A 27,267-nucleotide genomic window follows, 5' to 3' on the forward strand; every position below is an offset into this window, starting at 1 on the left:
ACACACCAAAACATGGCACTTTTTTGCTCACACCTAAAAAGTGGGAATTTTTACATGTTATAATAAATTATCTATATAGTATTTTAAGCTAAAACTCTGCATACGGCTCTAAGGACATCCAAGATTTATTTGCCATCTTAAAAAAGCCTTGTGAAATGTCCCCTTTAAGTAGTTTTTTACAAGTAAAAAAAAAAAAAAACCAATACTGGTGTGCATCTTGAGACAAAACAGTAGCACTGATATACAGAATGTTAAGATATGTCAGTACAAGTTGTGTTTAAATTAAGGCAACTCAAACATGCATTTTAGTCTGGGACTAGGATAAGCCCTATCTGGGAAACCACACCTATAACTTTAGTGTTTGTAATAAAGTTATAAATAAATAGATGAAAATCTGCAGTTGACGAAAACTGATAGATTGCACATCTTTCACACATTTATTTGCATACTGAATTGTGATTGTTTATTCCTTTCTTGGACCTGTTTAATGCTATAGCTCATTTATAGTTAAGGATCACCAATTATCTGATACATGATTTACATTTCCTTTGGTGTGTAAGTGTGTATAAGTACATGTTAATGATATGCAAGAGGTAAATACCCCAAAATAAACGATGACACGAGTTATTGCCTCCAACGTAAATCTCTTTCGTTGGACTACAACAAACACACAGATTGTAGGCAACAGTTTATGTCCTGGGATTGGTGATGTAGACAAGACTGACATTATCATAATTCCTTGGACTCACAGCTTGTAAGTTAACTCCTGTTAGCAACCAAATCTTTCAAACATGGTAAGGAGCATCACATTTCTGGCTGAGGTCAAAAGTATTCACACTAATCACAACGAAAAGATTAGCTGGCCAATCAGGGACAATTTTGTACAAAATCTGTGCGTTTTAGGAACACAGAGAAATCTGGAGCTACAAAAATGTACGGTATGTGGAAAATAATTTGTTTTTTTAACTATAAACCACGCAAACACATTCTATTATGCCAAATAACACAAAATAACGTTGTTTTATCAACAAAATAGGTGCACTTAACCAGAGTGTGACATAAAGCACTTTTAATACTCAACAGACAAAAAAGACCTACTTTCACTAAAAGGGTTGTTATTACTAAACCATATTCGGGCGGTTTCCCGAACAGGGATTAGACTAGTCCTAGACTAAAATAAATGAAAGAGCTGTCCAAACTGAAAACTACTTGCACTAACATATCTTAAAATACATCAGTGTCCTTTGTTTTGCATCAAAATGCACATTACAAAAGTAATGTTTTTAATAAGGCATCTTTGGTAAAACTAGTTATACTCCTTAATTAAACTAAGGCCTAGTCCTGGTTTAAGCTAATCCCTGTCCAGGAAACCACCCCTTAGAGTATAAGCATAACTATATCAGTAGTATCATTAGAAAGAAGACAACTTTGAGCTTCATTTTCCAGGTTTCAAAATTATTTTAAGATAAAAATGTAAAAAGTTAGAGTGGCTGAACTACATTGGAACATCTTTTTTAATACTACAAATCTTAATGATAAATATATGTGTGAAACCTAGAAATGTCTAAAGAAGTTATGTTTCACGTTTGAGGTCAATAGGCCCAAAAATGAGGTTCTTGCAAGGGTTTTTGTAAGACTAGTGCCTTTTCTAAGTGCCAGTCAGTCCCAAAATAAGAATTTTGTTTACATGCATACACGTTCGTTCTTATTATTTATCCTCATGTTAGCATATAAAATACAGTTTCCACACCAGGAAATAAAAAGTCACACAAATATCGATGGATTCGTTATCTAATTGGCTACATGTTCTGTCTATCAATATTTTCCATGAAGTCATTGGAGGAATGAGCGAGTCAGATGACGTCACAATATTTGACAGCACTGTTTGGATATTATACTCCTGCCTACTTTTAGAAACAAAGTTTGACCGCAGGTTTATGTGTTTAGCGGAACCTAAAGTGTAATCTCATGTCATTGTTACGCCATAAATAGTCCTATGATATGTGTATTTTATTCTATTATAAGACGTTCATGCGAAATCTGATGTAAACAACAGACTATACTGTCTATCTATATTTTACAGATTATACGGATTTATGGACAAAAATGGACATTGGATGTATTCTATTAGATGGTTTTCATGAGTTATTCACACATCTTAAACAGACTGGATTTAATTTGCGATCGTTATATCAACACAAAGGTAAGAAGTCCCGTTTATATTTAGCATGTTGTCATCTGGACTTCTGTAACAAAATACTACATTTAAGATGCTAGAGCATCTGTATCTCAAAACAGAGACCATACACTGATGCTAAACCCGTAGACCAGGGGTGCCCAACCCTGTTCCTGGAGGGCTACCGTCCTGCAGATTTTAGCTCCAACCTCTATCAAACACAGCTGAAGCAGCTAATCAAGGTGTTTAGGGTTGCTTGATAATTAAAGACAGGTGTGTTGGAACTGTAGTCTGCAGGATGGTAGCCCTCCAGGAATAGGGTTGGGCACCCCTGCCGTAGACCTTTTAAAAGATGTGTAGTAATGTTAATAATATTATTAATGTTTGTAGACAGTAGGCTATATAGATATTGTTAGCAGCGTTAAAACTGACATCATTCCGCCCACGAGCTAGTGTGCGTCGAGAGGTTAAAAAAACATTAATTCATCATTTCAAATACACACTATTCAAAAAAGGTTTGGCATAGCAGCCATAAGACAATTTAAATAACACTCTCATGTCAACAACAGAACATTTGCCCAAGTTTTCATCAGTTTTAGCACTTACCTGTCTAGGTTTTTGATGACATTTTTTGCTCTCATGTCATGTAGGCCTATTTTTGGCATGCATGAAGCCACGAGATAAAGCAAAGGCAGGGCGCCTCAGGCAGACTCTTTTATTATCTTGTCACAGAGTTGAATCAAGGGGAGAAACACTTATCACCCGTAAAGACCACACAAAGAGCCCGGCTGGGCCGTAGCTTGGCCCACCACTACAAAAAGCAATACAGCAAACAGCTTACTCATGGTGTTTGTCTCCTGTGGTAACTAATATGACTGTGGGGAGGAGAGTTTAGGAACACTGCACCTTTGGCTGCAGGCCGGGTCCTTTATTTCCTGTACACGCTAATCATGATGCAGTGTATTCAATGCCTTCCCAAAGGACCTCTGCCACCCAACCAAGACACATCATAAGTTGTAATGGTGATAAATTATAGCAGCTCAAAACAATTAGATATGCTTCTTTTCATGGGCAGGTTTACAGTTATCTACGCTTTGGAAGTTTATATGCTACACTTTAGTTGAAACGTTAATGAGGCATAGTTTAACAAACTCTCATAAGAGGCATTCACACACACATTAATGCAGCAAGACTGCAATTACATTTATGAGTCCATAAGAAGGGACAGATGAGATAAAAGGACATTTTTTTTTACTAATATAGACTTATTGACGCTGTCAAAGAGTTGGATTCTCATGCTTAATACTCCTTCAAGTTAAACCAGTAATTTTTTTAGGATGTTTATTTTAGTATGGCCCTGTGTGACATCATAAAGGGCTGACATCCTTTTATGAGCACTTCTCCTGGAAGAGCCTACACACACATCAACCAGATCAAATGCAAGAGCACGCCCATCAATGTGCTATGTTTGGGTTACGAAAGATTTGTCATTTTAGATCACAAAATCAACATCACTAAAGAGGTGTTTTAGGTTGTGAAGGATATGTAACCTTGTTGAGCTTCCCAAGAACCCGGCATTCAGGGAGAAGAGGAAGCAGTTTGTTTTTCTGGGGCAGCAACGGAGTTGTGCAAGCGTGTTTGTTCCCAACATTTCAGTGACGTATGTTTTGAAAACAAGACCCAGTTCAATGCTGGATCTGTAAATCGTTTAAAACTGAAAGAGGAAGCATGTCCCATATCCCGGTCATGAGTCGGAACCACAGGCTGTAAGTAAACCTGCATCAATTGTCTGTTTTTTTTGGGGGGGGGGGCAATTGGGGCGTAAATGCATTTAATGTATATCAGCGTTTTCCAACTCCAGTCTCCCCAGCTGGCTGTTTTGATAATATATAACAGATGTTTTAATTCAATGGTTGCCAAACTGAGGGTAGATTTAGGCAGTGTACAGTGCACATTAGTGTACAGTCAGCTTACTGATGCACGAGCCGTGGAAAAATATAAATCAATAATGCAATGAATGTTGTACCGAGTAAATGATATGACAAATGGCAACCAACTCTGATGTCATATGACTGATCACAAACTGTTGTCATGATGATGAGATATATGCATATTGTCTCTCACAGTGTGTATATTTGTTTTGGTAGTGTGAACATGACAGTTGTGATGCCCAGCACAGCCAGCCTGCAATGCAGCTATTTGTTGGCGTTCGCATCACATCAGTGTGAACTTGCATTTACACCATACAAATGTACTGTAGAAGTGTGGTGGTGCTGCGGCGTCACCTTAAATGTTTATAAATGTGACTTGTGTTATTAATGTCATACCGTATGTTCCTTGTTCTTTGGACTTGTAGTTTGTCTTTTGTTTCCTGTGCCAGTTTTAAGTCCTTTTGTAGTTCTTTTGTTGATTTTTACTTAATAGTCCTCAATGGTGTTTCTTGTTCTTGTTTTAAATTGTTATTAAGTTTATTAAAATTGCATTTAGTAATAAAATAGACTTCATATTTTAATATTATTTCATGCTGTAAAATACTTAAAAGTTTGTTTTTACATTTCACATAAGGTGTCACGTAAAGTGATGCATCAAGGTTGCTTGATCTTCATTGAGTTCACAGGTCGGATGTCCATCTTTGGGTGCGGTTTCAGATGTTTTACTTCCTGAGTTTGAGGTGAGAATAATCCAAAGGTTTTCTCGTTCTGGATCAGTTGCTGCATGTGTCTCTGTTTTCTTTGGTTTTTGGTTTGTTGTTTATATTTTGTTTGACTGAATTGTGATGCATTTTGAGCCCTTTGCCCCACACTTTTTTAGTAAGATGTCACACACTAAAGTTGCTGTACTGTGTTAAACATGTATAGACATTTTCATCGGTTACGCGTCTGGTCCGAACTTTAATTGCGGTTTCAGTTTTTTTAATGGTCTGACTAGTTGCTAAACTGAACTCTTGAACAAATACCTTGTCGAAAATAACAAATGTTTTGTTTTCCTAGATAATTTACGTGTTGTTTATTTTGCTTGTTATATAAATAAACTACGTTTAAAGTACTTTGTTGTTATTTATTCTTAGATAAACTAAGGAGTTTACCGGAGGTTACGTGTGGACCACGAACGCCACTTGCTTAGGTTGTTACTGCTGAAACCGTCTATAGGTACAGTGAAGGATTTTTTTTCAAGGTGGATCATCAAAACTATTGGTCCTCCTCTTTGTCAATCATTCTGGTAATATGTTTAGGTAAGGTCGTCGTACGTGTTCGTCTCTTTCTGTGTTGGCGCCCTTTCAGGTGTATATGAGTGGTGAGCTACAGTTCTTTGCCATTCATTGAAGCTCGCCTTTCTGACCGTGTTTTTTTCAAAATGTCTGAAGGTCGCAAGAGAAAAAGTGTCTACGAATTATATGAAAAGAAGAGAAAGGCCTCTGAAGAAAGAAACAAGACACAAGAGTGTTTTGGGAGAATATTTCACACCCTGGCGTGTGCTAAAAGCACAGGTTTTCTCGACAGGTAAAGTTTGGCATGCTATTTGAAGAGATCCATTTAAAATAACTGCTAGTAAAAGTTGATGTAAGCTATGATTAGCGATGCTAGCCCTGGCACAAGTCACCCATCAAGCAGACAGGGTAAACCTCTCAATTTGTCTAAAGTAGCCTTATGACCAAATGTAAAAGGTATCACACTGAAATGTTTTAAAACCTTGTGTGTTCATTTTTGAAAATTCCAATGTGTTCACCATAGAATTTATTACACAAATGCAACAAGCTACTGTACTTCTCCTTACTCAATCGATCAGTATAATAAATAAAACACCAAAGGGCATTTTACATTTTGTCTTGCATGAATGTTTTTGAGTTAGTTTATAATTTTGCCACCAAACGTGACTAGCCAAATTTAGATGCACGAGAAGAACTAGGCTCATGCATGCCCCCTCGTGCACACATTTAAAAGGCGTTCCCTCACGGGAGCAGGTACAGAGTTGCACATGTGCATTTTTTCAAAAAGTGCAGAGGGCGGGTCTTTTTCTAAAACTCTTTCACTATACCTTTAAGATTAGTTCACAAATGTCTAATAATGGTGAGTAGAAAAGCTGTAATGCAGTGAACTTCAGAGAACAAGAGCATTGATCCAAATATAGTTCATTAAAAAACAAACACAAGAAAGAGAAACAAAACACTGAGACAAATGATACAAGAAAATAAGGGTATATGCATAACAGCTTAAAACAGACAAGACCTGAAACAAACCAAGGCGACCATGAGGGTACTGTATAAACATACAAGCAGTTAATGGAGTAACAAGGACAGCTGGATACAATTAGGATGAGAAACAGGACACAAAAACACACAGAAGCAGAACTACAAATTAAAGCCTGCATAACAAAGGCACAAAGACAAACAGAATGTGACACATACAGCTTTGAAGCTTTATATAGTCTGTTTAAAGAAAACTTCCCTTCAGGACATAGCAGGAATTTTAATGTAAAAGTATTGCCGTATGAACTGTGAGTGGGTGCTTTTAGGGGTAGTGTGTGATAACATAATTTCAAGCTGATCCCAGTGAAAGTTCATTTTATGGATCATACCTGTAGCAGGTGAAACCTGAAGTGGATTTTGTTGATGCAAACATTTTTAATTATTTATAGAGCTGTATTGGCTTTACTTTCTTCACTTCCTAATGTTTAAGTACTGTTATATGTCATCTTATTTTAACAGGTTTAAAACCAGCAGCTGCAGGAATATACCTGACCAGCAATTTAAATTCATTCCATCGCATTGGTCTGTAAAGCTTCATCGTACTCTTCTGCTTCACTGCTCAGTTTTGTGCAGTCAAAGCAGAATACAAAAATAGGTGTTATTTAAAATAAGAAACTTGTTTGGTCAATAAATAGACATGTCTTTGGAAAATGGTAATCAAAATAAATTGAAGTAACAGGATTCCAAATAATAAATGTTATAGGAAACTTGTTTTTAAAAAAATGGCTTTGGTAGCATGAATAAAAAGTTAAGCTTGAACATTGTTTATTACCATTATTATCTTTTAATTATGTAATTTTTCTCATATTTGTTTCCATCAGCAGTTCTAACTAGACAGCACTACCAAATTATCATTCGATGCTGGACATTAGCAATGCTCTGTATCTCCTGCAGGTTGTGTTTTTGTAGCTCTCTATTGGGTTACCTAGATGTGTATGTACACATGCAGTGAGCACTGGTTTATTTGGGATTACTTGCTCACTGGTCTCTGAAATGATCCAAAAGGACATGGAGGTCCATTTCAAGCCCCAACGGAGCTCCTGTGCAATGTTCTCTGAGCTCTGAATGATTTAGGATCGGTTGTTTTCTCTGCTGCAGTCCCCGGTGGATTTCGGCCGCCGTCTTTTCACAGTACAATAATGTGACACAGAGGAAGGAAAATCCACATTCCTTCTGTGGAAGTTCCACGAGTAATGTTTTTCCAAACTATGAACCATGCTGGGTTTGAGTAAACAAAAAGATTGAAGTGCGCTGAAGATTTTCTGGATTTTCGATCTGTGAAATCCATACTAAAGTCTCATAAATATGAGATTAGGAGCAGCAAGGTTTTATCTCACTTATAGATTTTACTTTAATTTTAATATTTGATACAATCTTACTCAGTCAATATTAAAGATTATTTATACATTATGTATGAGGATTTTACACAGTTTTTACACATATAGGCCTGCAGTACTCTTGGAATAATACAAGTTTATGCAGTAATACAGTCTTTGCATGATGTTTTTGTTAGATGGGCCTTATTCAAGAAAAAGTCTATTCACTTTTAGGCCCCGTGTCCACCAAAAACCAGATGATTTGATTCTTTAACGGTTGTCGATTAGCTCTTTTTACTGGGAGGAGGGACTACAGAAGCCATACTAACCATTGCGATCTCCCCATTCATGTCAATACCAGTGACGCATCTTGTTAATAATAACTATATATGGCTGAGTGCTTTGGTTCCTATGATACTTCTGTTCCCTTTCAATACGGTTCACTTCGCATTGCGTCAGTTTGCTGACGCTATGGGGGAAACTCCTGTTTACTCCGTGATTGAAGCCTATTGGTTAACGTCTGTAGAAAATACAGACCAATGACGTTTGAGCCCGCGCGGGGGCGTGGCACACGTCCCTATATAAGCCGGTGAAATACGTCAAGAGCTCATTACTTTTCTCCTTCAGCGCGAACCTTCTCGCTGCTCCGAAGAAGAAGCCCTTACTCGCCGTCGATCCAAGCACTGCAGCGGACTACAACACACCAGCGTGTTCCCCTGCCGCTTTCCGGTGAGCCTAAAGAGAGTATCTAAAAGAGCAGAAGCGCGTTGAGATAATGTCGCTTCGGCATTGCGGCTCCTGCCGAGCCCCTTTGCCTGTGGAGGATTTCCACAAGGAGTGCGTCATCTGTCTGGGTCCTGCCCACGCCGAGGCCGTACTCGCCGAGGCCGTACTCGCCGAGGCGGGCTGCGCCCACTGCGAGCTCCTTCCTATCGCGGTGCTGCGCTCCCGCCTCGAGATCTTTAAACGGAAGGCTTCCCGTGCTCTCCCGCCTAAACAGCAGCGGAGCCGTGAAGCTGGAAGACGCCCTGAGACCGAGTCCACGCCGGCTCATCCCCCGCGTGCTCTGTCTCCCCGCCGTCACCCTGTCACCTTCGCCCATGAAGACCTACGCCCCCTGCCGAGTGCTAGCGGCATGGTTTCCTTTGGGTCCGGTGACAACTTGGAAGTGATGTCATCCTCTGAGGAGTTAGAGGATTGGGCGGCTTCGGATGACGACGCCCACGCAGCCGCCGCTGATGAACCTACCGAGTCGCGTCCTCACGACTCTGAGCTCATCCGCATCTTGACACAAGCTACGACGGAGCTCAACATCAAGTGGTCGCCGCCGTCAGAGCCTCAACTCAGCCGGTTGGACGAGTGGTTTCTGCAGCCCGGGCGCCGTCAATCGTCCCGCCAACGGCAGGCGCCGTTTTTCCCTGAGGTCCACCAGGAGCTCACCAAATCTTGGCGTGCTCCCCACTCCACCCGAGCTCAGAGCGCCGTCTCCCACGTCCTCTCCGTAGTGGACGGCGCTGATGAACACGGCTACTCCAAGATGCCGCCGCTCGAGGAAACTGTCGCCGCCCATCTCTGCCCGTCTTCAGCCGGCGGATGGAGGGCTAAATTGAACCATCCGTCAAAGCCCTGTCGCCTGACATCGACCCTGGCGTCGAAATCTTACGCCGCCGACGGCCACGCTGCATCCGCTCTCCATACGATGGCGGTGCTGCAAGTATACCAGGCAAAACTCCTCCGTGACATGGACGAGACAGGTCCGGACCCGTCGACCTTTCAGAACCTGCGCAGCGCGACTGATCTGGCCCTTCGCGCCACTAAAGTCGCCACTCAGGCTGTAGGAAGAGCCATGGCCAGCCTGGTTGTTCTGGAGAGACATCTGTGGCTGAACTTGACGGAGATAAAGGACACGGATCGGGTTGCCCTTCTTGACTCGCCCGTGTCACCGTCGGGGCTCTTTGGCTCCGCTGTGGAGGGGTTCACCCAGCGCTTCACTGAGGCACAGAAATCGTCGCAGGCTATGCGGCATTTTCTACCAAAACGATCTGCCTCAGCGTCTGAGACCGGCCGCCCAAAACCGCCGCCAGCTCAACGCCCAAAACCGCCGCCAGCTCAACGCCCTAAGCCAGCACCAGCTCAGCCCCAGCAGAGAGCTGAACCGGAGGTCAAGCGCCAGCGTCCTGCACGACCGGCTGGCCCGCCTCGACGCCGCGGTCCCCGTCCTCGGATTACGCTGGACCCGACGCCGGCGCCGCCTCCCTGAAGAGAGTCTGAGGAGGAAAAGAGGCTCTGGTCCCGCTTCGGCCGGCCCGCCCTCGAAAGTTCTGCGTGTTTCAGTCCCCTCGGGCGCTGGACACACCCTCGCTGTAACAGCGAAACACAAATTTTTACCTTTTCACAAAAAGAGCAAATTTCCTCCTCTGTACACACAAACACACACACACGGCTTAACGTCCATAAGCATATCGACGCTCGCCGTCAAATTTCACGTTTGGCAATCCACCCCCGGTATGCCGGGCTGGATTCTAAACGTAATCCAACACGGTTATTCACTTCAATTCGCACGGAGACCACCCCGGTTTCGCGGCGTTCTCTACACCACTGTCCCAGACGATCGTATGCAGATCCTCAGGGAAGAGGTGCGTTCTTTATTACTAAAAGACGCGATAGAGACGGTCCCGGCGGATCAAAGCGAATCAGGCTTTTACAGTCGTTATTTTCTCGTTCCGAAGAAAGACGGCGGCCTCAGACCGATATTGGATCTACGCGTTTTGAATCGCGCTCTTGCCAAACGGCCGTTCAAAATGCTTACAGCCAGACGAATCATGGCGTTAATTCGACCGGGCGATTGGTTCGTATCAGTGGATCTGAAAGACGCTTACTTTCACATTCCGATAGCGCCATGTCACAGGCCGTTCCTAAGATTCGCGCTCGACGGGACAGCATACCAGTACAAAGTTCTGCCCTTCGGATTATCTCTGGCACCACGCACATTTACCAAATGTGCGGATGCGGCTCTCGCCCCTCTCAGACAGAGCGGCATCCGCATATTGAATTACCTCGACGATTGGCTTATTCTAGCACAGTCAGAGAGGGAAATTACTGCGCACAAGACCGTTGTACTCCAGCATTTGGAGAATTTGGGGTTCAAAATCAACCTCCAGAAGAGTTTGCTCACCCCCACGCAGCGAATCGCGTTCTTAGGCACGACGCTCGACTCATTAAAGATGCGGGCATGGCTTACACAGGAACGCGCGCTCACGGTCAGACGCGAGGCGGCATCATTCAAAGCGGGTTCACATCTCCCTCTCAAACGATTCCAAAAAATGCTGGGTCTGATGGCAGCAGCATCCCCACTAATACCGTTGGGAATGCTGTTCATGAGGCCGCTTCAGTTTTGGTTGAAAGCGAAAGTTCCGCCCCGTGCTTGGTTGTCGGGCCGCTTATTAATCAAAATCACGTACAGCTGCGTGAAAGCGCTTTCGATATGGACATCCCCTCACCTTTTCCTCTCGGGCACGGAGCTCGGCTCCGTGAGCAGGAGGAAAGTGGTGACTACGGATGCGTCTGCGACGGGTTGGGGCGCTCACTGCGACGGCGAGCTCGCCTTCGGTGCGTGGAACAACCAGTTGTCTCAGCTACATATCAACCACCTCGAGATGTGGGCGGTTATCTTGGCGCTACGACACTTTCGACCGAAACTCCAACATCAACACGTTCTAGTGCGGTCGGACAGTATGACGGTGGTTTCGTTCATAAACCACCAAGGAGGGCTGAGATCTCGCTCCCTATCCAGGCTGGCGAGACGGCTTTTATTATGGGCTCACGCGAACGTACGTTCGTTAAAAGCGACTCACGTACCGGGTGTAGCCAATACGGGTGCAGACATTCTCTCGCGCAACGGTCCGCCGCCGGGAGAATGGAGACTGCATCCTCAGACGGTCGAGAGAATATGGACCGTCTTCGGCCGGGCGGAGATCGATCTGTTTGCGACAGACGAGAACGCGCATTGCCCGATCTTCTTCTCGAGACACCACGATGCCCTGTCGCAAGCATGGCCGGCGTGTCTTCTGTATGCTTTTCCTCCGGTGGCTCTGTTACCACAGGTCCTTCAGAGGATAAGAGAGACGAAATGCGCGATAATTCTGGTCGCCCCGTTTTGGCACAATCAACCATGGCTCCCCGACCTATGGCAGCTGAAAACATCAGCACCATGGCCAGTACCGCTGAGGAAAGACCTCCTATCTCAGGCGAGAGGGAAGATATGGCATCCACAGCCGGAGCTATGGAATCTACACGTTTGGTCTCTGAACGGCAACCATCACGCCTTTCAGGACGGGTGTTAAATACTCTAACTGAAGCTAGGGCCCCATCTACCAGGCGCCTTTACGCTCAAAAGTGGTCTATTTTTTCTGACTGGTGCACGACGAGAGACTTAAACCCAAACACCTGTGAAGTGGAGCATATTCTCTCCTTTCTGCAGGAAATGCTGGACAGCGGTCGCGCGCCCTCGACGCTTAAAGTGTATGTGGCGGCGATAACGGCGAATCACGCCCTTATCGCCGGTCGCACCGTGGGAAAACATGATCTCATCATTAAATTCCTTAGAGGCGCTCGCAGACTAAACCCACCGCGACCTAACACGGTCCCGTCTTGGGATCTGTCCACGGTCCTGAAAGCGCTGCGCGGTCCCCCTTTCGAGCCCCTCGAACAGGCTGACCTGCGCGCTCTCTCGTTTAAAACCGCTCTCCTCCTGGCGTTGGCATCGGTTAAACGAGTGGGCGATTTACACGCGTTTTCAATTGACCCGTCGTGTCTGGAATTCGGTCCTAACGATAGCAAAGTGATCCTTAGACCGAGAGCGGGATACATTCCTAAAGTTTTGACCACGCCATTTAGAGTTCAGGTGGTTTCACTTCTCGCCCTTCCGACGGCGGACGGCGAACAAACCCCGAACACGCTCTGCCCCGTCAGAGCGTTAAGAATATACACGGACCGTTCTGCCTCATATCGCAAGTCAGATCAGCTGTTCGTAAGCTTCGCACAACATTCCTTAGGTATGCCGCTCACTAAACAGAGGCTATCTAAATGGATCGTCGAAGCCATTGCTTTGGCTTACGCCTCCCTGAATGAACATTGTCCAGTTGGTTTAAAAGCTCACTCCACGAGGGGTATGGCTTCATCTTGGGCTTGGTCTACGGGGATTTCTATCGTTGACATTTGTAACGCGGCCGGCTGGTCCTCGCCGTCTACGTTTGTCAGATTTTATAGCCTGGATGTACCTGCCTTACAAGCACAGGTCTTATCGGCTTAATGATTCACGCGACTGCGTTTCTGTATGCCTTCACGGTGCGTTGCTAGCTCACCGTCATGGCTACCTATTAATAATTCATGCACAGCTCGCGGCGCGCTCAGGGAACCCGCCGTCTCGTGCTCTATTGTATATGCATCATGGTGCGTTTAGAAACTTCACTGTATAGTCAGTCGAATAATAATGAGCTCTTGACGTATTTCACCGGCTTATATAGGGACGTGTGCCACGCCCCCGCGCGGGCTCAAACGTCATTGGTCTGTATTTTCTACAGACGTTAACCAATAGGCTTCAATCACGGAGTAAACAGGAGTTTCCCCCATAGCGTCAGCAAACTGACGCAATGCTTCGTTCCCGTTATTTCAGGGAACCGGGGTTACGTGAGTAACCTAAGCGTTTTTTTTATCAGTGGCTGTGAGATGCGATGCTTGGTTGGTGTGGTATTTGTCCCACCCCCCTCCACTGTGATTGGACGGGGCTCTCCTGATTTTGCCAAGAGGTTGATTTCCTCAGGGCAACATTAATTTGACCCTGGGACAATATTTCAATCAACCAATCAGATTTCAGAAATAAGTTTACAGTTTGTTTCAATTTAATCTTACAACCAGGATAAGGTGCTTCTAGACCATTGTTTTTCACTTATCGTTTTCCTCTGATTTTAGGGTTTGGTTATGTTTAGGGTTTGGGGTGGGTTAAGGGTCCAGGTATTATTTGTTCATTTGTTTTTGCTTTCACATTTGAAAACAAAAACATTTAATGAAATCTGAGAAATTTGTGCTACTCCATCATTATGTTTGTAGCGTACATAAGGCCCAAACATAAACTCAGGCCCCCAGCCCCCTAAGCCCTGCCCCTATATCCTATATGTGCATACAGAGGATAAATAACAAATAGACATTATAAAAAATATATTATTCATAAGAATTTAAGTTAATAAAACATCTATAACAAAGAATAAATGTATTATGATGACCACTGTCCATGCGTGAACATGAATGAATGAATGAAATATGTTATGAATATTAATATCAATTGTTCACTCAATTGATCAAAATTATACATAATAATAAAAAAGGTGCTTATTATGCTTATTATGCCTATCCTTTATACATACATTATTTATACATACATAACTTCCCCTTGTGACTTAATTACTTCAAGATAACAACAAACAAATATATTTATAATTTGGACATTTCATATTATAATACAATAGTTAAAATTAGTGCTGGGAAAAGATTAATCGCGAAAAAAAGCGATTTTTAGCATAATATACAAGTGTGTGCTGCGTGTATTTATTATACACATTCGTGTATGTATTTAAAAAACATTTACATGTGTATATATATTTATATAAATTTTTATATATTCTATATTGTATATAAATATATATATTTATATATATAAACAATTTTCTGAAATGTATATATGTATGTGAGTGTTTTTAAATACACATAATAATTACACACAGCTCACACACATATATTATGCAAAATAAACTTTTATTTTGTATGCGATTAATCGTGATTAATCTTTTCCCAGCACTAATTAAAATATTACATATTAACTTACATAATTTTTTATCACCTTTTTTTAGACATTTTCTTGAATTTATGTTGAACATGATTTTACATTTAGGCTATTTCAATAGGTTTTTTTCACTCAGTGAAGCTAAATAATTGGGTGACAAATAGCATGATATAGGCTAACAAATACAGTTTTGGGAAAACTCTTATTTTGAAAAACAATGAATGCATATCCTGCCAATCACATTAAGCACCACCCACAGGACCCAATCGGAATATCAAGTGTTTTTCTGATTTCCGTGCAAGAACGGGAAAACCAAAAATCAAGTCATAATTTTGTTGTTCTAAAAAAAGTTGTTGTTGTCTAGTTTTTTCGTTTTCATATGTGAAAGCAAAAAACAAATGATACATGGACCGTTGAGGTTTTATTTACAAAAATGTTGTCCCTGGGTCAAAACCATATGTTACCTTAAGGACATCTCTCACTTGGCAAAATCAGGTCGACCGATTGGAAGACTGATTGAAAAATGACATTGGGGGCTAAGGGTGGAAAGCAGATGCTAGAGTTTTATTCAAAACAGATGTTTGTGTACATTTGTTGCAAATCACATCAAGCAACAATACTTTAGTTGTTTTGTTCCATTACCTGATTTGTAAATTAAGTACTTTGTAAATCAGGTGCAACAACACAGATGCCATGTGCATTAGATGGCACATCAGCGACCATCATTCATTCTTAGTGAACAAAGAATGAATTTTCAGAGGATATAATTAAGCCAACTGCAATGTTTATTTAACGTTATTTTGCATAATGATTGCGATAATAAATACTATAATGCTATAATGATTATACCAGTTCAGCAGTGAAATAAAATTTCAACAAGTATTTATAAATGGACAAACAAACAAAACCCATTCTGATTACTGCATAAATGTCAGCCACTTGAATGTTTTCCCATCAGACAAGCGCAAGCACTCATTACAAAGCTTAAAAACCACCATTGCAAGGTTATTTACCATATAAATACCAATCAATGGCTCCTGAGCTCACATTGACTGGAACTTGCCCTGTGCAAGTGATCTTAAACGGGTTTGACTCTAATGCACTAAAATAATGAGAGACTGGATAGCGGGGAACTGAAGCATGTTGTGTAGACCAAGTGCCTGTAGCAGTGCTGCGCCAAAATAATCAGCTGAAGAATAAGCATTGTTCCCACATTCAATTAACCTCTAAATGTAGGTGGGAATACCACCATAATCCACTTTGTGTCTCTAAGTAAGTATGGTAGCTTAAAACATTAGTGCAAACGCAATGCATGCTGGGAAGTCAACAGCACTTTTGAAGTCAAGCAGGCAATACAAGCGCTTTGAAATAAACACAGTGTGAATTACAAATGACTGATAAACAGACGGCAATTTGTGCTCGGTCTTCCTTTGTTGTTGAGTGTGAGATAAAATACCCCTGTGGCTCATCTGAGAGGAAAAGGAGGAGGTGTTAAAGACCCCATAAAATCAAAACTGGCCTTTTGTGGATTTTAGTCCATTACATAAGGCCATGTGCAAGTGTACTTCTTAAAGTTAACTTTTATTCTTGAAAAGTTGATTTATTTTGCACTCACATGCTTGTGTATTTTTTGGTTATAAATTTGTAATACCACCTGTTTTCTTATATGCCATCCGCATAGCAATACTATTAGCAATGACAATATTGACCTTTCAATAAAAGTAATCCTTTTAACGCACTGTATATTGACACAACTTTCAGTTTTATTAAGATATATCCCAACACTGGAAAAGAGACCGTGCTTATCAATTTTTTGTTTAATATGTTTTTTACAAGGATGTAGTGGCGTTTCATTTCTAAGTCCAGGTGTGCACTTCAACAACAACTTTTCACAAACAACAATACAAAAAATACTAAGAATAATTCAGATCATCCTCAAAAGCCATCACTTAGGGGTATGAACATTATTCATTCATTTGAAGCGTTCAAAACCAGGCCAGCTGTGAAGACTGCTGCTGCTTCGGGCATCTCAGACCTGACTGTCTTAATATTTCTGTGTTGAGTTGTGCAAAGTCCTGAATATATTTTCATATTTTGTTGAGGAGACGTGTAGGTTGTATCATGGGGTCAAGCAATGCCTGGTGTTTCACTACCAAGCATGTGTATTGTAAAAGTCCTAGTCATTAAAGTTCTAACTTATTAAAGCATAGTTTTGCATATTTTTTACACTCTGATGAATATAAAATCAACTTCAACCACAGCGAAGGTCAAGAAAATACAGCTGAAGTTGAACCCTTTGCAATGCTGCCAGGCCATGAGGTAGGTAAGTTCTCAAAGAATGTGTTCATTAGACCGCTGATGTCTTCACAGACAATTATTAGCGAATTTAAGTGGTAAATATTACAATTCTGCATCTAAAATAATAACTTTTTAAAGACTCACAATGAAAATGAATACACAAAACCAACAATTACTCTGAATTAAACTGGACCAACATGAAGCAGATAATGTGCATGTCAAGATAGAAATATATTTTGTATATAAAATTACATATATTATTGTTTATAGTGTTATGTATTATATAGCAGAATAAAACAGTTTTCTTAATACGTTCTCATTATGAATTTAGCACGTATCACAGCAAACAGCACGCACGCGCAGGTTTTATATACTGCTTGTCAATGACGGCTCACAAACACGCACATGATATGTGTGCTTGTCAATGGCAGCTTCTGCTTTCAAACACACTCAAGTGCAGGGTTTAATGACGGGCATTAAATCTGCAAAAGTTTTAAATCTGCAGCTCCCTAGCCCTGAAACTGAAGATTAATTTTAATAAAGATTCACAAATTCATATAATATTGCTGCTTTAGAAAATAGCTTAAAGGTTTTTCCGTGAGATCAGGTTGGATTGTGCATGATAATTTTACCGTTTAATTTCATGTTTGGACTCATTTGTTTATTATGTAGGGGGAGCGGGGTAAGTTGTCACAGTTTTAACACTGTCTAACATTTACTGAGCACCATACGTCACAATGGTATAAATCTTATACCAAATGAAAAAACGAAGTCTTGGGCATATATGCTGTATTTATGACATTTTAATATCTTATCTCATCATGGAGTTGTAGACTAATCAATAGAGAATGTTTACATGTGAAAATTGCCCCATTGGCAGATATATCACACTAGATTATCTAAAAATATGATTATGAATACCCAGGGTTATCTCTTAACCCCTGGTATGAACAGTGTGCAACATGAAACAGATAACCCAGGATTCCATTAACCCGGGGTTTAGAATAAGCAGGGATTAACTATTTCCAGTGTGAAAAGCATGTGACAACTTACCCCAAAGTTGAGACAACTTGCCCCAAACTGACATGTGTGCTAATGTGGGCTAAATATCAGGGTTAGCTCAACATAGAACGACAACTAAAGTATCAAAAGACATTATTGTCTCCTCTATTTGTGCAAAAGGATATTTTTTAACATTCATACCTAACAAAGTTGTATTGCACAAAATGTAAAGTGCAAATTGTTTACTTTTCACAGAAAAAATAAGAAAAATTGTGCTAACGTCTGATTAGAGGGAACCTTACGAAAATTGACCATGGGTTTATTGTGGTAAAAGTGTAGTTAACATGTTTTTCCTAAACATAAATACAAATAAATATCAGCAAAACCATGGTTCTCTTTCGAGGAACTCGAGCTGCGTCGCCATAGCAACGCTTAGGGGAACGCCTCAGTGTGACTAATCTGAAGCACGTGTAAAACATAAACAATGATGAGATAATTGTATACTGACCGTGATGCCGTGCGGACCAGGGGTATAAGAAGGCATCCCACACAAACACACTCACTTTTAGTGCCTTAGCAAGTGACTACGTGTATGTTTGCATAAATCTGAAGTATGTTTAAGAAGTTCAAGTATGTGTATCTCCCTGTCAGCGCGATATCACAGACAAGGATACACATGTATATGTGTCTTTGAGCGCAGCACGCACAGTTGGCTTTTGAGGAAACTGGCTGTGTGCACTGTGAGTATTCCCGTGCACATGTTGCGCTCCAGCTCACGGATCCGGTCCCGCTTCTGTCGAGGCAGAGCGGTGACTGCCCTCATGCGTGCAGGCGGCGGTATCCCCGCCTACACCCGTGACATCTGTCTCTCGCTCTCTAGGAAGCTTGGGTTCGCGGCTGCGATCCCGCTTCTCAGCGGCGGTTGCACTCGTGGGAGTCGCCATATGATTTCGCGCAGGCGGCAGTATCTCCGCCTGCACGTGAAGTCCCTCTCTCTCACTCGCCGGATCGGGAAGGCACCCTGCGTGAGAGCCATATATTTTCAGCTGTCTATCTCCAAAGAGATGGATCATCTTCATAATCCGCCTACTGTTTAAGGCTAAACGTGCAGTTTCCAAGTGAAGCCTCCTCTTTTTACAGTATGAAGGTATTATATATACATACGTTTTTACACCTGTATGTGTAGGCTATGTATGTATATCTGCCTGTCACAGCCTACATGAGCGGTTTGTCATTGTTTGATGAGTCAAACAGTGATTTTGTGTCTATGCTGTGTGTTGCTTGTACAGCTGTGCACAGCATTTATTCTCCTGATCGGCCGCTGGTGCGCCATCATTCAGATAATGATTTTGTGTGTTACGATTCGAGACCCTCATCTGCTGAGGCGGGTGACGTCTTCGTTCGTGGCACTCACTTTCTTATTGAAGCAAAGCAGCTCACACCTCATTTATGGTGCCTGCTTCCCTTTGGTGCGTAGTACGACAGGCAGCCGCCATTAACCTTCACCTGCATACAGCTGGCTCCAGTAGTGGAGCATGGCTACATTCTTGTGCAGGAGGCTGTAGAACCTCCACATGAGAAATGACAGCTTACAGCCTTTACTTTATTGTTCCAAAAGGAGGGGACTTGTAATCGTTCAGTGATGCGGCTCAGTTCTATGCTGTTACTTAAACCGATTGTGATGCAGTCAGATCCGAGGACTGATTCCTTACATCGAGCTTATGTCTCCATTCAACACAGGAGGGTTTTTCCTGAGGGGAAACCCGTCTCGCATGATCAAAGTCGCGCACCGTTGTTTGCGTGCTCTGGTAACAGGAAGAAAGCCATGGCTTCTGTCCCAAGGTCCTGTGTTGGGTGCGCGTTGTCGATGTGTTATGCTGACAACAGATGCATCCCTCACAGGTTGTTGCGATTATGGAAAGCCAAAAGGATCAAAATCGCTGGAACTCATCATCGGCTATGGCACTGAAATTGCCTTGGAAATGATGGTGGTATGGGTTGGACTCCCATTTCCTTCCAGACCTTAGGAGCCATCATGTGCTTGTCCAGATAGACATCACATCAGTGGTTGATTAATAAATTAGTAAGGAGATCTGCTATCAAAGTCACGCATCGTTGCCTGCGTGCTCTGGTGGTGTGGAGAAAACTTTGGTTTCCATTCTAAGGCCTGTTTTTGGGTGCGTGCTACTGGCGTGTGTTACGACCAGCTCATTTTATGTTACGACCAGCTCGTTTAAAGCCGCAACACAAAAGAGGAATCACACAAACCATATAATTAATGCGAATTTTATTACATTAAAACATATGCCACAACCAATAATAATAAACAAATGTCTAGAGGAAAATAAAATAATACAAATTACCAAAACAAAATCTGGACGCTACATGTGAAAGAAAACCATAAGAATGAGCCACTCGAGAGGAAAACTTCCCCCAAGAGTGCCTGCCTCCAAATCAAACACAGAACTTTTATATTCTCTTGGCTAACTATCAATTAGCATGGGCAAAGCCAATCAGGAACTCCCATGATCTGCACCCATGGAATCAGGAAGTAACTCAAGGTCGTCACACCTCCCACTCGAAAAGGAAGTTCTCCCAGAGAACTGACAAAGGGAAAACAAAATTACCAAAACAATACCACCATTTAAATGTGAATGTACAATAACTTTACTACTCATCTCTATGAATCTAACTCCATGTCACCTCCGGAATCCTGGGCCCTAGGACATTGAGGAGAAAAGGAGAAAGAAGAAAGAGAAGAACAGAGAAAAGACCAGACTCTAACGGTACACGTTACATTCGGGAAAGAGCATCAGCAATGATGTTTTCCTTGCCGCGTATGTGTTTAATCTGTAAGTGGAAAGGTTGTAGAATAAGGCTCCACCTCATAATTCTTTGATTTTTGCCTCGCATTCGATCTAAGAAAGTCAACGGATTATGGTCCGTATATACAATAATGGGACCACAGATAGAGCTCAGATAGACCTCAAAATGCTGAACGGCTAAGACAAGGGCTAATGCCTCTTTTTCCACTGTAGAGTAGACTTGCTGGTGACGATTGAACTTTTTTGAAAAATAACTGACTGGATGTTCAACTCCGTTACAATCTTCCTGCAGAAGAACAGCACCAGCCCCATAAGCACTAGCATCAACGGCGAGTAAAAAACGCTTCTCAAAATTAGGGGTAACTAGCACGGGAGCATTTGCCAATAAAGATTTCGCATTCTCAAAAGAACACTGGCATTTCTCAGACCATTGAAATGGTCTCTTTGGGCTTAACAGGTCAGTCAGAGGGGCAACTACACTCGCAAAATTGTGACAAAAACCTCTATAGTAACCCACCATCCCAAGGAATCGTCGTAACTCACGACGGGTAATTGGTTTGGGGAAACCGCAAATCGCATTCACTTTAGCATGAATCGGTTTCACACAACCCCGGCCAACCACCTTACCTAAATATGTCACAGTTGCCTTTCCGAATTCACACTTGGCAAGGTTTATGGTCAAGTTGGCTTTAGCCAGACGCACAAAAAGCTCTCTAATTTGATCAAGATGTTCAGACCAAGTGGAACTATAGAGAACAACATCATCCAGGTAGGCCTCACAACCAGTCATCCCAGACAACACATGATTTACCAATCGCTGGAACGTAGCCGGAGCATTTCGGACCCCAAAAGGCATAACGGTATACTGCAGGAAACTATCAGGGGTGACAAAAGCAGATAGTTCTTTAGCACGAGATGTCAATGGCACCTGCCAGTAACCTTTTAGGAGGTCAAATTTGCTAACAAATTGTGCGGAACCAACCCGGTCAACACAATCATCAATTCTTGGTAGGGGATAACAATCAGGTTTTGTTAAAGAATTGAGTTTCCTGTAGTCGGTGCAAAAACGATACGAATTATCAGATTTACTCACTAAAATACATGGAGAACTCCAAGAACTAAAACTAGGTTCTGCCAAGTTATGATCAAGTAAATAGTTCACCTCTTTCTGAAGTAACTTCCTTTTTATAGGATTTACACGATATGCATGTTGTTTCACTGGCTGTGCCATACCCACATCAATGTCGTGCTCAATGGCAGACGTTCGCGTAGGAACATCAGAGAAGAGGGTTGGAAATGAGCTTACCAACTCTATTATATTGGTCCTCTCTGACTCAGACAAGTGAGACAGATGGTGAGCAAAATTAACAAGAACTTCAGAGTTATTTAATCGCCCTTCCACTTCTCCTCGAGAAGGACCCTTAAATTCCTCTAAATGGTCATCCACCTCTACAGATGCTTCTGAAACACTTTCAGTTACAGTCATAACATCAACAGGCAAAGAAGGTACTGGGGTCACATAAGATTTAAGTAGGTTAACATGACAAACCTGTATTTTCTTTCGACGATCGGGGGTACTTAATAAATAGTTGTTATTCGGAAGACACTTCGCAATTGTATAAGGTCCAGCAAATCGAGCCTTGAAGGGACTAGTCAAGACAGGTAACAACGCCAGCACTTGATCACCTACTTGAAACTGTCTGGACTTAACGTTGCGATCAAACAACCGTTTCATCTTTCCCTGAGACTTGGCTAGGTTTCTTAGAGCAATAGCTCTAGCTTCATAAAGTCGATAACGGAAACTACTCACGTAGTCTAAAACATTCTCAGACGGGTCAAAATTCGTCCACTCATCTGCCAAGACAGCAGTAGGTCCCCTAACAGTGTGTCCAAATACTAACTCATTAGGGCTAAAACCTATGCTCTCTTGTACAACCTCACGAATAGCTAACAGCATCCAAGGAAGTCCTTCCTCCCAGTCACAGTCGAGTTCAACACAGTACGACCTCAAAAGTGACTTAAGTGTTTGATGGAACCTTTCTAGACCTCCTTGGCTTTGAGGGTGATAAGCACTTGAGATATTATGTTTAACTTCAAGTTGTCGCATGACCTTGGAGAAGTTTCGGGACATAAAATTTGAACCCTGATCAGATTGAATAGTTTTTGGAATACCGAAAATAGACATGAAACTTGTTAAAGCCTTTAAAATGGCTTTGGTAGTAATTGATCTAAGGGGGTAAGCTGCCGGGTAACGTGTAGTCTGACACATTATGGTGAGTAAATAAGCATGTCCAGCCTTAGATCGTGGTAAAGGGCCAACGCAATCAATAGTCAAATGTGCAAAAGGAGTGGAAACGGCAGCAATAGGCTGTAAAGGAGCAACTGGAACTTTTTGATTCGGCTTTCCAGTCATTTGACAAGTATGGCAAGATCGTAGAAAGTTAATCACATCTCGTTTACATCTAGGCCAATAAAATCTCCTTAACACCCTATCATAAGTTTTCCGTACCCCCATATGCCCAGCTATGCCCTGATGCGAAAGCTGTACGAGGTCTTGACGAAACTTAAGTGGAACCACAATTTGGATTCTGGGATCGAGTGAAAAATCAGAGCTCATAGGCTGTTGTCTACAAAGCAATCCATCTTGGAGAAAATAGAAAGGAGATGAAGTTTTGTCTCCAACTTCATGAGCTAAAGAAAACAATTCCTGAAGAGTATCATCCGCCTGCTGTGCTTTAATAAGGTCATCTCGAGTCACACTATAAAGCGGAGATAAAGAACAAGTGTTAACATGGTCACAGAGAAATGGGCTTTCTGGCTTTAAATTAACCTCATCTACAACATGTGACTCATTTACAGGGATCACATTTTCCACATCTGTACACACAGTACTAGGTTCCAACTGAGAGGAGTTTCCTGAAACCAGAAAAGTATCAGAAATAATATTTTCAGTTTCATCTGGCACACATTTCTTAGCCATTGCTCGAGTTATGGCACATGCAGGGTATAAATCAGGACAGTCAGAAGATCCACTTAACTTCTCAACAGTAGACATCACTATAGGTGGAACACCCCCATCTGACTTTTCCCAAACATTTCCCCCGGCTAGATCATTACCGAGTATGAAAGTGACACCAGGGACAGGAAGCATAGCACGAACTCCCACGACTTCTGTAGACCCCATCTCAAGCCCTCTGACCAGTACATTTGTTCCTGTAGCAGTACGTTCAGACAAAGGCAAAAGTCCTTCCAAAAGAAAAGATTGCCCCGCCCCTGTGTCACGGAGGATACGTACAGGCACCGCCTCATCGGAGTTAGGCAAAGCAACAGTCCCTTCAGTAAGAAAAGGTGCAAAATCAGCATTAATTTTAACAGTCTCCATCTCAGTAACATCCACTTGTTCAATATGCTCGTTCCATTGAACAGTAGTATGCTTCACATTTGATGAAGAAATTAAACCAACAGGCTTTATCCCTTTCTCTTTCTTTTTAAGAGCAACACAGTCTGAAATGTTATGTCCTGGTTTCCTACAATAAAAGCAAACCATCTCACCTTTCGTACGTGTACCTGAGATATGATCAGCAACATTTGGGGCACCATTCTGACGTACAACCATCTTTTTACTTTTAACAGCAACATTGAACTTAGGCCTGCTCAAATCAACAGAAAGCTGATGAGTAAGAACAAATTCATCCGCCATAAGAGCAGCATCTGACATTTTGCTTACTTTGTGTTCATTAAGATACATTGCAACAGCATTTGGAACACAGTTTTTAAACTCTTCTAAAAGAAGCAGTTCTCTAAGCTGTTCCTTAGTGGTTACTTTTACTGAGGTACACCAGCGGTCAAACAAATTTTCTTTCTCTCTAGCAAACTCAAGATATGTACATTTTTCAGCCTTAAAGTAACTTCTAAATTTCTGACGGTATGCTTCGGGTGCCAGTTCATAAGCGTGCAAAATAGCAGACTTAACCACTTCATAATCGCCACTTTGTTCCGTAGTTAGCGCTGAATAGACATCCTGTGCCCTCCCTACTAACACACATTGCAGCAGTAAAGTCCAAAACCCTCTTGGCCATTTCAAAGACTCTGCAACACGCTCAAAATGTTGGAAATATTTCTCTACTTCCTTCTCCAAAAACAGCGGCACTAATCTAATGTTTTTATAAACATCAAAAACAGGTGCAGGAAATACGGGTTCAGCAGATGGCACAAGTGGAGTTTCACCTGTTTGGGCACTCAGCTCTAATTCAAGTTTTCTCAACTGAAACTCCCTTTGCTCCCTTTCAGATTGCAACTCCAATTTACGTAACTCTACTTGCTGTTCTAACTGCATTTTATACTGCAACTCTATTTTCTTAATCTCAAAATCATTTTCTAGCGCTTTCCCCTTTAGTGCACAAGCATCACGCTCAACACGAAGTTTTTCCACATCGACACATAAGCGTTTCTCCTGTAAAGACATCTCACTAAACTTCACAGTTTGATCAGCAGCGAAAATAGGAGAGGTTAATGATTCAGCAGCATCAAGAGAAGAGGTTAACAATTCCTCTGAATTAACTTGAGCTCTTACCTCTAAAACACCGCACTCAGAAAGTGCATTTTTCACAGCTGCCATCAGCGTTTCTTTCAGCTTCTTGTCATTACTCGTTTCCTCCACATCAAAGCGCTCGGCAATCTGCACCAGTTCTTCCTTCGTACATCTCTCCAATAAGATTTCCGAAGGAAATACAAGAAAGTCCTCGATTACCGACGACATTTCTACTAAAGGATGCGGCAGAAACACAATAACAAACAGCAATACAAACACGGACGAAACGCCGCTAAACTAGAGCAATAGAACTACAAATCCCATCAGCCACTTCGCCCGGAATTGTTACACATACATGCTCCGAGTGCAAACCCCACCTCAGTTAGGAGATAAATAAAACTTACCACAAGTCTTTACTCAAATTATCTTCATCTTCAGCAGGTTTTATACACACAAATACAGAAAATAACCAAGTGTCACCTTTTACTGAAAAATGAGAGACTCCAGTTCCTACCTATAATAAACCAACTAACTAAACCTACCTAATCTTCAAAGGTGTACCGGACTCGGGGCGGTATTTAAACGCTAAACTCACGGACATTTGGCAATTCAAACCAAAAGCCTGAAGCGTACCCCCAACAGAGATTTAAAACCTCCGCCCAGGATAACCTTCAAAAACAAAAAAGGAAAAATAACAAACACAAAACAACAAACAGTGCCTCGATGGAAGGATTATAAAACCCAGCTGAGAACACTCTAACTACCCGAAGTCTACTCGTTTCACAGGTGAACACACTAAATACATTATGCATTTACTTACACATGTAGCAATCACGGACGAGCCTCCAATTTTATGTTACGACCAGCTCGTTTAAAGCCGCAACACAAAAGAGGAATCACACAAACCATATAATTAATGCGAATTTTATTACATTAAAACATATGCCACAACCAATAATAATAAACAAATGTCTAGAGGAAAATAAAATAATACAAATTACCAAAACAAAATCTGGACGCTACATGTGAAAGAAAACCATAAGAATGAGCCACTCGAGAGGAAAACTTCCCCCAAGAGTGCCTGCCTCCAAATCAAACACAGAACTTTTATATTCTCTTGGCTAACTATCAATTAGCATGGGCAAAGCCAATCAGGAACTCCCATGATCTGCACCCATGGAATCAGGAAGTAACTCAGGGTCGTCACACGTGTGACACTGACAACAGACGCACTCCCCACAGGTTGGAGTACAGTATGGAAGGCCGAGAGGTCCAAAATCACTACATTATTGATTTTGGGATAATGGCATTGTGGTCTCTGGACAAACTGTGCTCATTGACGACAATTTGGATCCCAGGCCACTTAAATGTGGCAGATGCCCTGTATGGCAACACCCATTGCTGGGGAGTTGAGACTCCAGCCAGATGTGGTGAACCCCATTTGGAGAGGACTTGGACGCGCAGAGGTGGATCTGTTTGCGTCTCAGGACCGCACACACTGCCCAATGTGGCTTTCTCCTTTCCCCAATCACTCTGCTACAGAAGTTCTGGAGGAAGCTTGCCAGAGATATGGCCTGTTGGTTTGGCCTCTGAGGGGGCCAGGCTCGTAGGCTCAGGTCTCCCAACTGAGGTTGTGGAGACCATACTTTACTCCTGACAAACCCAGTTAACTGCCCTGTTTATGTGGTGCTGAGGTTTCTGTAGGAGCAATTACCTGCTGGTTTAACTCCTTCCACTCTTAAGGCTTAGGTGGCAGCAGTTTCTGCCTACCATACTCCTTTGGAAGGATGTCATGCTCCCAACTGAGGTTGTGGAGACCATATGGTTACTCCAGAGCTCCCCCAGGAGCTTAGGCACTAAGTGGAGAAACTTCACCTCATGGTGTCCAGCTCGCGTGACAGACCCAGTCAACTGCCCTGTTTATGTGGTACTGAGGTTTCTGCAGGAGCAATTCTCTGCTGGCTTACTTCCTTCCACTCTTAAGGCTTAGGTGGCAGCAGTTTCTGCCTACCATACTCCTTTGGAAGGATGTCAT

The sequence above is a fragment of the Paramisgurnus dabryanus genome, chromosome 16 (genome assembly GCF_030506205.2).
Source record: "Paramisgurnus dabryanus chromosome 16, PD_genome_1.1, whole genome shotgun sequence".
Lineage (NCBI taxonomy): Eukaryota > Metazoa > Chordata > Actinopteri > Cypriniformes > Cobitidae > Paramisgurnus > Paramisgurnus dabryanus.